Genomic DNA, 12,796 nt, shown 5'->3' with positions numbered 1-12,796 from the left:
TAGGCATGACTGCCATCAACATTTGAGGTCATACCCTGAACCGGATCCTGGCCCAGAGACCTGCTGTGCCACTCTCAAAGACCAGGGCCAGGAAGGAACTGGGTTTTGGTAACCGGAAGTAATCATGATTCAACTGTTTCTGTGGGCTCAAATGTACCCCAAACAGGGCCGATGACATCACCGTTGTCTGTGGAGAGCGGAACGCCCTGGCCGTACTACAGGAGAGCCCTTTTCATGGAACCATCTCCTAATTGTTGGTCCCATCACCACAGATAACAAAGATGGAAGGGTGGTGAGGCATTTCATCACTGAGCAGTTTTCCACAGCTGCCTCCAGTGATACCTCCATAATCAGTTTCCACCGTTTACTTTTCCAGGTGCCACAGTAGGTGGCTTCCTATCACTCTGGGTGTGTGTGTGTGTGTGTGTGTGTGTGTGTGTGTTTGTGTATACTGTGCTAACTGGTGTGTGTGTGTGTGTGTACTGTGCTAAGTAGTGTGTGTGTGTGTGTGTGTGTGTGTGTACTGTACTAATTGGTGCTGTGCTAACTGGTGTGTGTGTGTGTTTGTACTGTGCTAACTGGTGTGTGTGTGTGTGTGTGTGTGTGTGTACTGTGATAACTGGTGTGTGTGTGTGTGTGTGTGTGTGTGTGTGTGCATTCACTCTAGATGGGTTCAACGCAGAGAGAGAATTCCCAAGGGGATCAATAAAGTCACTTCCTCAGCTGTTGTATAAAGAGGTGAGGGGAGCTGAGGGAGGTGAGTAGAGCTGAGGGGAGGTGAGGGAGCTGAGGGGGGGTGAGGGAGCTGAGGGGAGGTGAGGGAGCTGAGGGAACTGAGGGAGCTGAGGGGAGGTGAGAGGAGCTGAGGGGAGGTGAGAGGAGCACCCCCTGGTCATCCATTACCTTTGGCTTTTCTTGCAGTTGGCTGAGAAGGGAACAATTTTTAATCAAATTCTAATAAAAAACAATATGAAATGCAAAAGAGCATTTACAAACTACCAAACATGATGTGCAATTACACTGCTATATTTTGCATGTTCCCCTGTTCTATCCACATTCAAACAATTATCTTATTGTAATTCCACCATTTGGCAGGAAGATACATTACTTTGTTTCTAATCCATGGCCCTCAACTGCCTAGACTATCCGTGACACTCATTTACATTTATAGCTTTGAGATGAGACTTTTATCCAAAACGACTTACAATTATGAGTGAGTAGACTTTGAGCAATTGAGGGTTAAGGGCTTTGCTCAGGGGCCCAACAGTAGCAACTTGGCAGTGGTGGGGCTTGAACCAGCAATTCCAACTACAAGTCAAGCACTTAACCCCCTGAGTTACCACTACCCTACGTAGACGTGCTTACAGACAAGAGACTGCTAAAGCACACTGCTGCTGTTCTTTCCATTGGCCAACTGTACCTGCAAATGAACTATTTTCCCATCACATGTCCACATGTTGCTGGTGTTTACTGCAAATCAGCTACATGAAACCAGTGAAGTGAATGAAGTGGAAGGACAAGAAAATTCCAGACCATTAAAGACCAGCTGGCAGCAGTTTTCTGGATCAGGTTCAAGTGCCTGATGGCACACCAGGAGCAAGTTGCAGTAGTCAAGCCTGAAGACAACAAATCCAAACAGTGCTAAGCAAAACAAACCAAACCAAAACAAAGGAAAACTGGGTCAGCAACAGGAGATGAGACACAAACACAGCTAGTGAAGGGGGCTTAGAAGCGCAGGTGAACACGCAGCGAGACATCACGGCATGCAAACAGAAAACTGGAGCGCAAATGCACAGGGAGAGGTGAGCTGATTGAGAACAGATGCAGTCAGTAAGCACGGCAGTGAGACGTAATGATGCTGGCTGGAGAATTATGGGAGTTGGACACTGTCATAGGGGAGGAGGCCTGACAGGAGGATCAGATGTGACACTGCTAATGCTACTCCTTTCACTAACTGGGTTTCAGACATATATAAATACATTTTCCTCACTTATGGATCATTTTGAATGTTTAATGCCTCAATATTAGAGACACTGAATCAAGTGTAGAAGCGTCAAGCATTCCCACAGGAGTCTGCAAAAATACAGGGATTGTTTATGGATATTGCCAAACTCAGTACACTTACATTAGCTTGTATAATTCATAATTAAATTGTTACATTAACAAGCTAAAATGAGTAAATTATGGCAGTAATTCCTTAATTTTGAATTGTAAAACAAGCAGAAGGTTTCTGAGATTTTTGTTAAAACAACTTAAACTTCCATTTTTGCATCAGTGTTAATAGTGAAGTACGATGCTCTAATGCTACATACTTGACTAGTAAACAGAAGGTTGCTGGTTCAGTCCCACCACCATGTTACCACTGTTAGGCCCCTGAGCAAGACCCTTAACCCTCAAGTTGTACTCAATCATGATTATAAGTCCTTTCGGATAAAAACATGTGCTAAATATACATCGCACTGAGACATCAGCATTGAAATGTGTTTCTAATTAATTCACAAGCCACAGCTACTGCACTGGTAGGACAAGGTTACCTTAGAGATCTGTTCAGACTTCTGATAATCACACGTTGTGATTGACTCAGACATGCATAGCAAGTAATTATTTTCAGAAGCCTGCACCTCTTGCGGTAGTCGGCGCAGGGGCTGTGGAGGACAAAGTGAGAATTGCCAGGGCTAATGATGAAACTCATTCTGCACTGTGGTGGATTAATTCATGGCTGCAGATGCACAGGAGGGACAGAGGTTAAGGAATGAATGACGCAGGCAATGAGAATGCACCCATGGAGAGTTGTGGATCAATGCATACATTTTTATGCCTGTATACATTTTGATTTTAGATGTTTGTTTCTTAATATAATGGGAGAGACGCAAAATGGCAGCGCCCTGCAATGACACCATTTCACACTTAAATTACACGGATGGTTTGGAAAATTGTCGTGTGGGTTGGCGGCGTGTATTTTATATTTGCAGTTTTGACCACATACAGAAACTTTATTAACAGCAACAATAACAAACAATTTGAGGTTGTTTATTTACCTGCCATATTGTAATAGTAATGTGTACTCGTTTAATGTAATGTACAGTATTTGAGTGAACTACAATGAATTACAACTGAGATATCTAATTATCATCCTGGACAACACACAGTGGATATCAAAAGTCAGCATGAAACTACTGAGACTTCACATTAATTGATCAGAAGGTAAAAGTCTAGACATACAGACCTTTCCTCACTTTTAATAAGCTCTTTTAGCCAACAATATTTCAGTAAAATGTAAGACATTGCATTTAATTTACTTTATTTACAAATTCTGTACAGGTATGTTGATCATACAGTGTGTATATTAATATATCCTTTATATAGTGTAAATATTTATATGAATCATATTGTGACATGCATACAGGAACAGAGGTAGGATGCAGTTGCAAGTCAAGCCTTATTTAATAAATGAGCAAAAATAAATACAGACAGACAAACGCTGGAACAGAAAACAAGACTAAACCATGAAGGATGGAACACTCACTGTCGAACAAAGGAACGGCCAAACATCAGCCTTCGCAGAAGACAAGTAATGAGATGAACAGTAGGAATTACGAATGGAAACAAGGCACGGGCCGGACAAATGAGACGCAACGACAGAAATGGGAGAAGGTGGGGACACAAGTGAGAGGCAAGGAACACAAAGCGCGTGGAGGATGACGCTGATGAGGGTGGTACTGCTACAGAGCCTCTAACGCATGTCCCCCAGCGCGCGGAAGAACTGAAGGGGAAACCAAGGCAGGCGTCGCGTGGCAGGAGAGGAACAGAGGGCAGGTTCTTAGGGGGTGGACGAGGACGGAAGCCAGAGAGAGGCCCGGGGTCGAGACTAGGAAGGCGCTGTGGTGCGGATAGGGGACTGAACAGGTAGAGAGACAGGAAGGGGGACGAAGGCAAAGATAGAGGAGCGCACCGGAGGCAGCGCGCCTCACGAGCACGGCACAGAGAGCACCAGAGCGCCCTCCAGGGAAGTGAGCACAACGAGGGCGAGATGCAACGCACGCACCGACCTCGGGTTGGCGAAGCGCGGAGGCGGCATCCATCGGAAGGCAGGGTGCAGCGGAAGCTGGAATCAGAGAAACAAAGGCAGCCAGACAAACACTTGGGCACACTAGACCAATTTTGGGCCATGCGTAGAGGAACAAAGGCAGGTCGTGAGTCGAGACAACTTCTTCAATGAAATAAAGGAAGCTAAATTGGGATAACAAAAACAGGAATCGAAAACAAGGCTGGGAAAAAAACAAAGAATGACAGAACACTCACAGATGAACAAAATGTACAGAACGTAAGAACAATAACTGACATAAAGGACTGGGGTGGGGGAAGTGGAAACAACACACAGGTGGGACGAAAGAGACATAAAGACAGAAACAAGGGACCACTGAGCGAGGGCAGGGAAGCACATGAGAGGACAACACAAAGCACATGGAACAGACAGAAGGTAAACAAACAAAGGCCCGCGTGGCAGACAGCACCACGTGGAGAACGACCTAGAAAAAAATATATCTAAAATAAATGTAAAGAAATAAGGAGCTAGTATAAAGGAAGGGTGGGGATGAGGGAATGTTTATTTGTGTTTATTTATGTATATATTTGGGTCATGTATCAGTTATACTAACGAAGGAAATGAGGGAAATCTATTCTGACAACGGCAAAGATAGAGACGTGGAAAAATAAGACATGGAGAGACGCACACAGCAAACCCCCAGTGCTGACTTAACACTTTCAGCTAGACTCTTAAACTAAATATCACCCCTAGATTAAACAAAAAGATATTAAATTCTCTTCAATATTATTAACATGTTCATATTTTCTTTGTAGTTTCTGAAAATTCAAAGTTCAAAAGGGCTTTATTGTCATTTCAGCTATATACAAGTACACAGCAAAACGAAACAATGTTCCTCCAGGACCATGGTGCAACACAAACCAAGTGCAACAGACAACACGCTACACAAGTGCAAACAATACAGTACAGTGCAATAATATCATACAATAAATACAGGACAGCACCAATACACAATGAACACACAGTGCATTTATTTTGACCAGTACACAATACTGGGAATATGTATAGTGGGTTTGTGCATAGGAGTCAGTGACATGCTATGCTGAACATAGCAGCCACTGGTGGCAGCCAGTTCAGTTCAGAATACAGTTCTGATTTAGTACAGCATGAAGGAAGAATGTGCAAGAATGCAAAGAGTGCATATTATATGTGTGTGAAGTTTGACTTCAGCAATTTGTCCGATACAAAAACAATGTGTGTGTGTGTGTGTGTGTGTGAATATGTATAAGCATGTGTGTATGTGTGTTTGTGTGTATAGAAGTGTCCATTTGTTTGTGAATTGGAATTAGCCAGAGTTCAGGAGTCTAATGGCTTCTGGGAAGAAGCCGCTGCACAGTCTGGAGGTGCGGGACCGGATGCTGCGGTACCTTTTTCCAGACGGCAAAAGGGTGAACTGTTCATGTGAGGAGTGTGTGGGGTCTTCCACAATGCTGGTGGCTTTGCGGATGCATTGTGTTGTGTAGATGTCCGTGATGGAGGGAAGAGAGACCCCAATGATCTTCTCAGCTGTTTGCACTATTCTCTGAAGTGTCTTGCAGTTAAAGGCGGTGCAGTTCCCAAACCAGGTAGTGATGCAGCTGCTCAGGATGCTCTCTATAGTATCTCTGTAGAAGGTGGCGAGGATGGGTGATGGGACATGGGCTTTTCTCAGCTTCTGAAGGAAGTAAAGATGTTGCTGGGCTTTCTTGGTAATGGAACTGGTGTTCAGGGTCCAGGTGAGGTTCTCTGCTAAGTGAACACCAAGGAACTTGGTGTTCTTGACGATCTCCTCTAAGGAGCTTGATGGTAAACGGGGCGTGTTCTCACCCTTGCTCTTCTGAAGACAACAACCATCTCTTTTGTTTTGTCAACATTCAGATACAGGTTGTTGACCTTGCACCAGCTCACCAGTTCTCGCACCTCCTCTCTGTATGCTGACTCACCATCAGCGAACTTGATGATGTGGTTGGAGCAGTGCATGGCTGCACAGTCATGAGTCAGCAGTGTGAATAGCAGAGGGCTGAGTACGCTGCCCTGGGGAGCACCAGTACTCAGTGTGGTGGTGCTGGAAGTGCTGCTCCCGATCCGGACTGACTGAGGTCTACCAGTCAAGAAATCCAGGATCCAGTTGCAGAGGGAGGTGTTCAAGCCCAGTAAGCTCAACTTTCCAATCAGATGCTGAGGAACGATGGTGCTGAATGCTGAACTGAGTCTATGAACAGCATCCTCACGTAGGTGCCCTTTTTGTCCAGATGTGTGAGTGCCAGATGGAGTGTGGTGGAGATGGCATTATCCGTAGAGCGGTTGGAGCGGTACGTGAACTGCAGGGGGTCCAGAGAAGGGGGAAGCTGGGTCTTGACGTGTCTCATGGCGAGTCTCTCGAAGCACTTCATGATGACGGATAGGAGTGCGATGGGACGGTAGTTGTTGAGACACGATACCGTGGACTTCTTAGGCACGGGGACGATGGTGGTAGTCTTGAAGCATATCGGGACAATGGTGCAGCTCAGAGAGATACTGAAGATGTCTGTCAGGACATCTGCCAGCTGGTCAGCACATTCTCTGAGCACACGACCCGGGATGTTGTCTGGTCCAGCAGCTTTCCATGGGTTAACTCCACGCAGAGTTCACCTCACCTCAGCCGCAGTCAGGCACAGCGCCTGGTCATTTTGCGGGATAGACTTTTCCGCTGCAACATTGTTCTGTGCTTCAAACCGTGCATAGAAGTCATTCAGTGCATCTGGGAGGGAGGCATCACTATCACAGGAGGGTGATGTTTTCCTGTAGTTAGTAATGGCCTGAATGCCCCTCCACATGCATCGAACGCTTCTGACATTATATAATTATAGTATCTAAATTGACATGCAGCCTAAAGTTGGGGTTGTCTCATAATTTCTCCCGAATTTAATGCTTAATGTCATATTTGAATGGAAACATTAATACTGTCATCATCAACACTAATTTCTACTTACAGCATGAATGTGTGTATGCGTGTGCACTCAAGTACATCTTAAACAAGCAATTATATTGCATTCAATTAACAGTCAAACAGCAATCCTTCTTTTTATTCAAAGATTAAAGGCATATAATGACACTGGAGTGCAGGATCCATGACCCACCTGCTGCCCCGTGGGAAGACAGAGAGGCTGGCAGAGCTGAGCCACAGAGAGAGCTCTACCATGCTATCATCAGCCAGCAGCGCCCACAGTCAGCTGGAGGCCAGAGATCTCAACATAGCCATGGTGGGTGCAGTTCACCCAACACTCAGCCTCGGCTTGACCCCATGCGAGCATGCGCAACGCAGCACTTGGTGGCCTAGCAGAAGCCCATTAGACCTTATTAAGATGATTGAAGCTGCCCTGACTCAGCCTCCTACATGCGTGTCAATTTACACACCTGTCATTATGCCACCTGTAAATATTTCAGCACTAGTCACACAATGAGCACTGATGGAATGCTGACGGTTTCTAGAACTGTCACCTCAGGCCCCAATAAAATTGTGCAGTAGGGTTAAGGTATGACAGGACAAATACTCTGAAAATACTCTGAAATGCAAACACTACTTCTAAACACATACAGTAAGTGTTAAAAATAGCTTTTGATAAGACCGTCTCAAAGAGCAATGACATGGAAGGTAATGCAGTGCTAATGGACTTCTAAAGACTAAACAGGGGACACATATGTGCAGGTACCTTCATTATAATGTTGGTATTCACTAGATAGAAAAGTATTCTCTGACAGCTTTGCTGCTAGATATCGAACCTGTAAGAAGTCACCCATGTGTGACCCATAGTCAACAGGACTTTTCTCCCATTGGTCCTCTGACATTTAACAAACTTTTTCCGAGCTTCCTTGGCTTCTTATGGTAGTGTTAGCTTTAATTAGACTGCCACACCAGCTCTGTGCCATCCAGATTTGAGCTTTCCGTCATCATGATTGCAGCATGAGTGTACTGAACCCAACTTTAATAAGAAAAAGAAGAAGAATTCTAATAATAATAATAATAATAATAATAATAATCTGTTAGTAAGATATGACCACAACCATTTAAGAGCTAAGTCAGTAATACCAATAGATAACTGTCTAGAAATGAGTGTCAGTTGAAAGCAGCAGTAGCAAGTGTTAAGAGGACAGTCTCAGTACTGTGCAGAGTGCAAAAACCAGACTGAAAGGGCTCATACAAATTATTTCTTTCTAGAAAATCTTGAAGCTGTGAGGCTCAAACCCTTTCCACAATGCTGGCAACATAAGGAAGATTGGAAGTGAGTCTGTAGTTGACCAGTGAGAACAAATCTAACCTAGGTTACTTTAATATGGGCGTAACCGCAGTTATTTAGAGAAAGGGAGGGACAGCACCTAATGAAAAACAGATCCATCAGGTAGGAGAAAATGGATTTAAGAATAGCAGTTGGAGCTGGGTCAATCTGCCACGACGAGGGAGGCAATTTAGTAATGACGTTAGAGATAGCAGAAGAAGCAACAAACAAATCGATAAACACAGACAGGATTTTGAGGACCTGTAGTCTGTAAAAGAGAAGAACAAGTTACCATCGGGAATTGCCTGGAAATTCTGTTTACTTTATCCTGGAAAAAATCCAAAAAAGCCAGACACTGAGCAGGGGGAGTTGGGAGCGGATGAGGACACAGACTGAAGAAGAACATTTATTAAAGAGAGATTTGGGCTTATGCCGGCCACCCCTTTCATGGTTAGAATAGTAAAAAGAGCTGGCAGTGTTTAGAACATCCTTGTATTTGGAGACTTGCCATGTGAAAAGTAAAAGATGAACAGTGAGACCAGCTTCCTTGTGCAGGCCCTGGAGATGCCTGACTTTGGTCTTCATAGCTCTGAGCTCTGGGGTGAACCATGGAGAAGAGTGAGTAGCAGGGACTGGTCTATTCCTGAGAGGAGCGAAAGTACTGACTGTTCCAGAAACAGCGCTGTTGTAGAGTACATCCAAGTCATCAGGTGAAGACAGCTTAGAAATATCTGACAAAGAAGAAGTCTGAAGAGAGCTAGAGAAAATATGAACTCTAAGTCTGCACTCCAGAGCCTCTCCGCATTTGGACAGCTCACATGTTCCCGAGTAAACACTTTTTTCAGGAGCCATTAAGTAAGTCAAGATTCAATTTATCCTTCATGGGCTCCTCTGGCTAACCATTAGGAGATGGCAACATGCAAATACTCTGCTTAAAATGTAGGAGACAATAATGTTTGTGAGACCATGAGCCACAACTCTCTTAATTAAACAACAGTGACAGTACCTTTGGTTCACAGTACAAATAGGCATGTGTGAGTGTGTGAGCGCATGTCGAGCTTGATAACATCAGCACGCCGTCTTCCAAAGGAAGGCAAACGAGTTCCAAGGTGACGAGGACCTAATGTGAATAAGGAGTGCGAGGAGTGTGAGGCAGACAGAGAACGCCGAGTCCTAGAAGAGCACAGACAGTGAGGTAACACCTGTAATGCAGATGCAGTCATCAGTCAGCCAGCACGGAGCGGCTGTACCGGTGACAAAGGCTTCAGCAATGCATTGTGGGTCAGCAGAGGAGCCAGAGCAGTGCCCTGCCATCCCTTGAAGGACACTCTAATTCTGTCACAGAGGGCCAGCAGGCACACGGAGACTCTTCAGGGTGAGCCGCAATATGATTTAAAGGTGCAGAGGGCTGTGCGTGGATAGGACGAGGCACGTCTGAAAGAAGGTTCTCGGTGTACGGTATGGGGTGTGTGAGAGGGTGAGTGGCAGTTGTGGGGCAGAACTCAGAAAGGTAATAAAGTGCACGCAAAACATTGCAGACTACTGACTCAGACCGCATGGGATTCGAGAACCTGCCTCAATTCCTCCAGATAGCCTCTAATGCATTACGTCCTTCTGTAATCCGGAAGTAGCAGGACACTAAACACTACTCTCCTGAGGAAAACAGCAGAAACCTGGTCGGTGGACACCACTAGAAAACGCGCCAACAGAAATAGATAGCCGAGTCTCACAAGGCCGTTTAGGATTTGAAATGATAAAGCCATTTCATGTTATCTCACTGGTACACACACACACACACACAGAGAGAGAGAGAGAGAGAGAGACAGAGAGAGAGAGAGAGAGAGAGAGAGAGAGAGAGAGAGAGAGAGAGAGAGAGAGAGAGAGAGAAAATGTACCTCAAATTCAGTGCATTTGGGAAAATATTTTCACTTCTTAGCTTTAGGTTAAAGGGTTCCACACAAATGTAAAACAGCAGTGTGTTGCTTTGTCTTCCTCAAAGCACCTATAAATCCATTATCGAGAATTCAATTTTCTCATTTCAGCCTTTGATTCATTCATAGAGGGAACCAAAATGTATTGCCTGATTCAGTACAGAATTTTGCAATCAAACACTAGTGATGTGCACACTGGATGTAGTGACGTTCATAGCAATGTGTTAAGGCGCTTGTGGCCTTTGCCATTGTGCCATCCAAACATGCATTTCTCAGACGCTTCGATGAAATTTGGACCGTTTCTCACTTCCGGATAGTCGGATTATTTTAAAGACCACCTCGGACATTCTTCTTTAGTGCTCTTATTGACCAAATATAGACTTTCATTATTGCTTTATTAGGTAGTGTTATTTTTGATACCTGACAACTTGACCATTAAATTAAATGACATGCTGCAAATGATTGTTTAATCATTACAACCACTTGATATGTTTGTACTTATTTGATAAAAGAATAAAAGGTTAGCTTTCATGAGGGTTAGATCTTTTATTCTTAAGGTAATATGAGCCTTAGTTGCTTGGCAGTTTCAATCTATGTTGTTGCAAATAATGAGACTACAGGAAAGTATAGAAACTGAGGATTCTGAATTAGTGTGACAGTAATAGGAGATAATTAATTTAGCTGAGTGCTGAAAACTATTGCAGATCCATCCAGTCACTCAAAGCTGCAGATAATGTTGAATAATTTTCTGAAGCAGAGAAGCACACTGAACTTTCCAACATTCATTAGACTGATTCAAACACAATAATCAAGCTAAAGTAGGTTACTTAACTGAGCTGTGTTTCCAGGCACTGCCTGAGTGGAGTCTATGGGACTGAGATCCTTGCAGTTACAGGCCACTTACCAGAAGAGTGACAGTTTTAAGAGTCTTGTGCAATACTCAGTCAACGGTAAAATTAGCCGTTTAATTAGCATCAAGCATGTTTAATTAATTACAATTCTGAAACTATAAGTGCTATTTAAAGAGTATATCTGATTGCTTAAAATTGACAGAGAGCAGAGATCTGTGTCCTAAAATAAGTCTTTTACTCAGTGAAGATAAAAGCAGGCAGAGGCAGCATTGTCCATATGTGGTGTTGGAAATCATGAAAGCCCATAAACATTCTCAGATGGATCATTTAGACAGACACAATCAGTTTGATTGATTGTTTTATTTATATTAGGAAATTACAACATTATGCACTTATTCAAATTGTGACCTATTCATTCTGTCTTGCGAATCTGTATTCCTATTACATCATTTTCTCCAGAGCATTAAGGGGGATTGTGTATTCAAACTCCCACATTGTTTTAACAAGTGGATTAGAAAGCAGAGACAATAAAATACCTTGTTTAGACATGATGTCTTGGTTTGTTTTTTTTGTTTTTTCGTAGGTTCAGCATGCCACAAAACACCTCAGGGAAATGAAACAGCTGGTGTTGGGAAATTGATTAGCATGATTTGTGAGCAGTGACAAATCAATTTCATTGCACTCTGTGCAATGACAGTGAAGGAATCTGTCTACCAAAAATCAATGGAAACTGGAGGCATTTAAAGAAAATTGGTCTGTCGGCTTAAAAGCAGCAAAATGTTTTGCACCAAAACAGAAACATTCATTGAAATAACAAAGTGTGTTCGTCCCCCTAAACCTGTCTGTCCAGTTCTGATGGTAAGAGAGCCAGATCTGACTTCATTGTTTAGCAGACCCCTGCCCTCTGTTTCATGTATTAAGAAGGAAAAACACTCTTTCTGAAACACTCCGCTGGGGAACATAAGAAGTGCTTCAGGTTCTGGACAGGAAGAATATTCCATGAGCTTTAGCATTGTCAGGGTCCTCAACATAAAGTATCTTGTTTCTGTTCTAGAAGGAAGTTCATGAGCAGTGGAGGAGGTGCATCAGAGAAGAACAGTGAGACACAGACACACAGTAAGATGGAATAAGCTGGAATAAGCTTTATATTCTTCGATTTCTAATGTGAAGCACTTTGAATTGCCGCTGTGTATGAAATGTGCCAAACAAATAAACTTGCCTTGCCTAATACTCACCCTGTTCCAGGAGCTTAGGCTCACCTCTGCTACATAGGGAGGAAGCTGAGCCAAAGACATGTAATAGCACATGGATGAGCTCAAGCCTCAAGGGACTCCACCATATACATCTGCTCTCGTTACGTTCAGCGGTGTAGCTGTCATTCCACAAAATCAATTTACAGGAATTGAATCAACATTCCGTAGTCTCTGTAGGAGAACTAAGAGTCTGACATATTTGATGCAGCTTCGAACATACAGGCAGCAGACTTTGTACAATGTTATATACGTTGGTTTGACTCTTAACTCAGGTTTCCAGTGGCCCCTGTATTATACCATTTACAGTAGAATGTAAGGTTTTCTCAACACATTTTTGCACCACTGTTCACAACTGTGCCCAAGGACTCTTTCATGAATGACCTGTTTGAGCGATAGACTTCTCGACAAATGTTGGAAATTG

At 43.6% G+C, this 12,796-nt stretch overlaps 1 long non-coding RNA gene across 1 annotated transcript; it reads left to right on the top strand.

Moving 5' to 3' along the window:
- The first annotated feature begins 4,404 nt into the window (after positions 1-4,404).
- Positions 4,405-12,338, top strand: LOC145660231 (uncharacterized). The gene is made up of 3 exons (XR_014126455.1): positions 4,405-4,480; positions 7,159-7,326; positions 12,177-12,338. It is a non-coding gene; the product is annotated as an uncharacterized LOC145660231 (long non-coding RNA).
- Positions 12,339-12,796: the final 458 nt, after the last annotated feature.

The sequence above is a fragment of the Electrophorus electricus genome, chromosome 12, assembly GCF_041902795.1.
Source record: "Electrophorus electricus isolate QZ-2024a chromosome 12, ASM4190279v1, whole genome shotgun sequence".
Taxonomy (NCBI): domain Eukaryota; kingdom Metazoa; phylum Chordata; class Actinopteri; order Gymnotiformes; family Gymnotidae; genus Electrophorus; species Electrophorus electricus.
The sequence above is the reverse complement of the archived record's forward strand: the minus strand, read 5'-3'. Positions and strand labels throughout refer to the sequence as shown.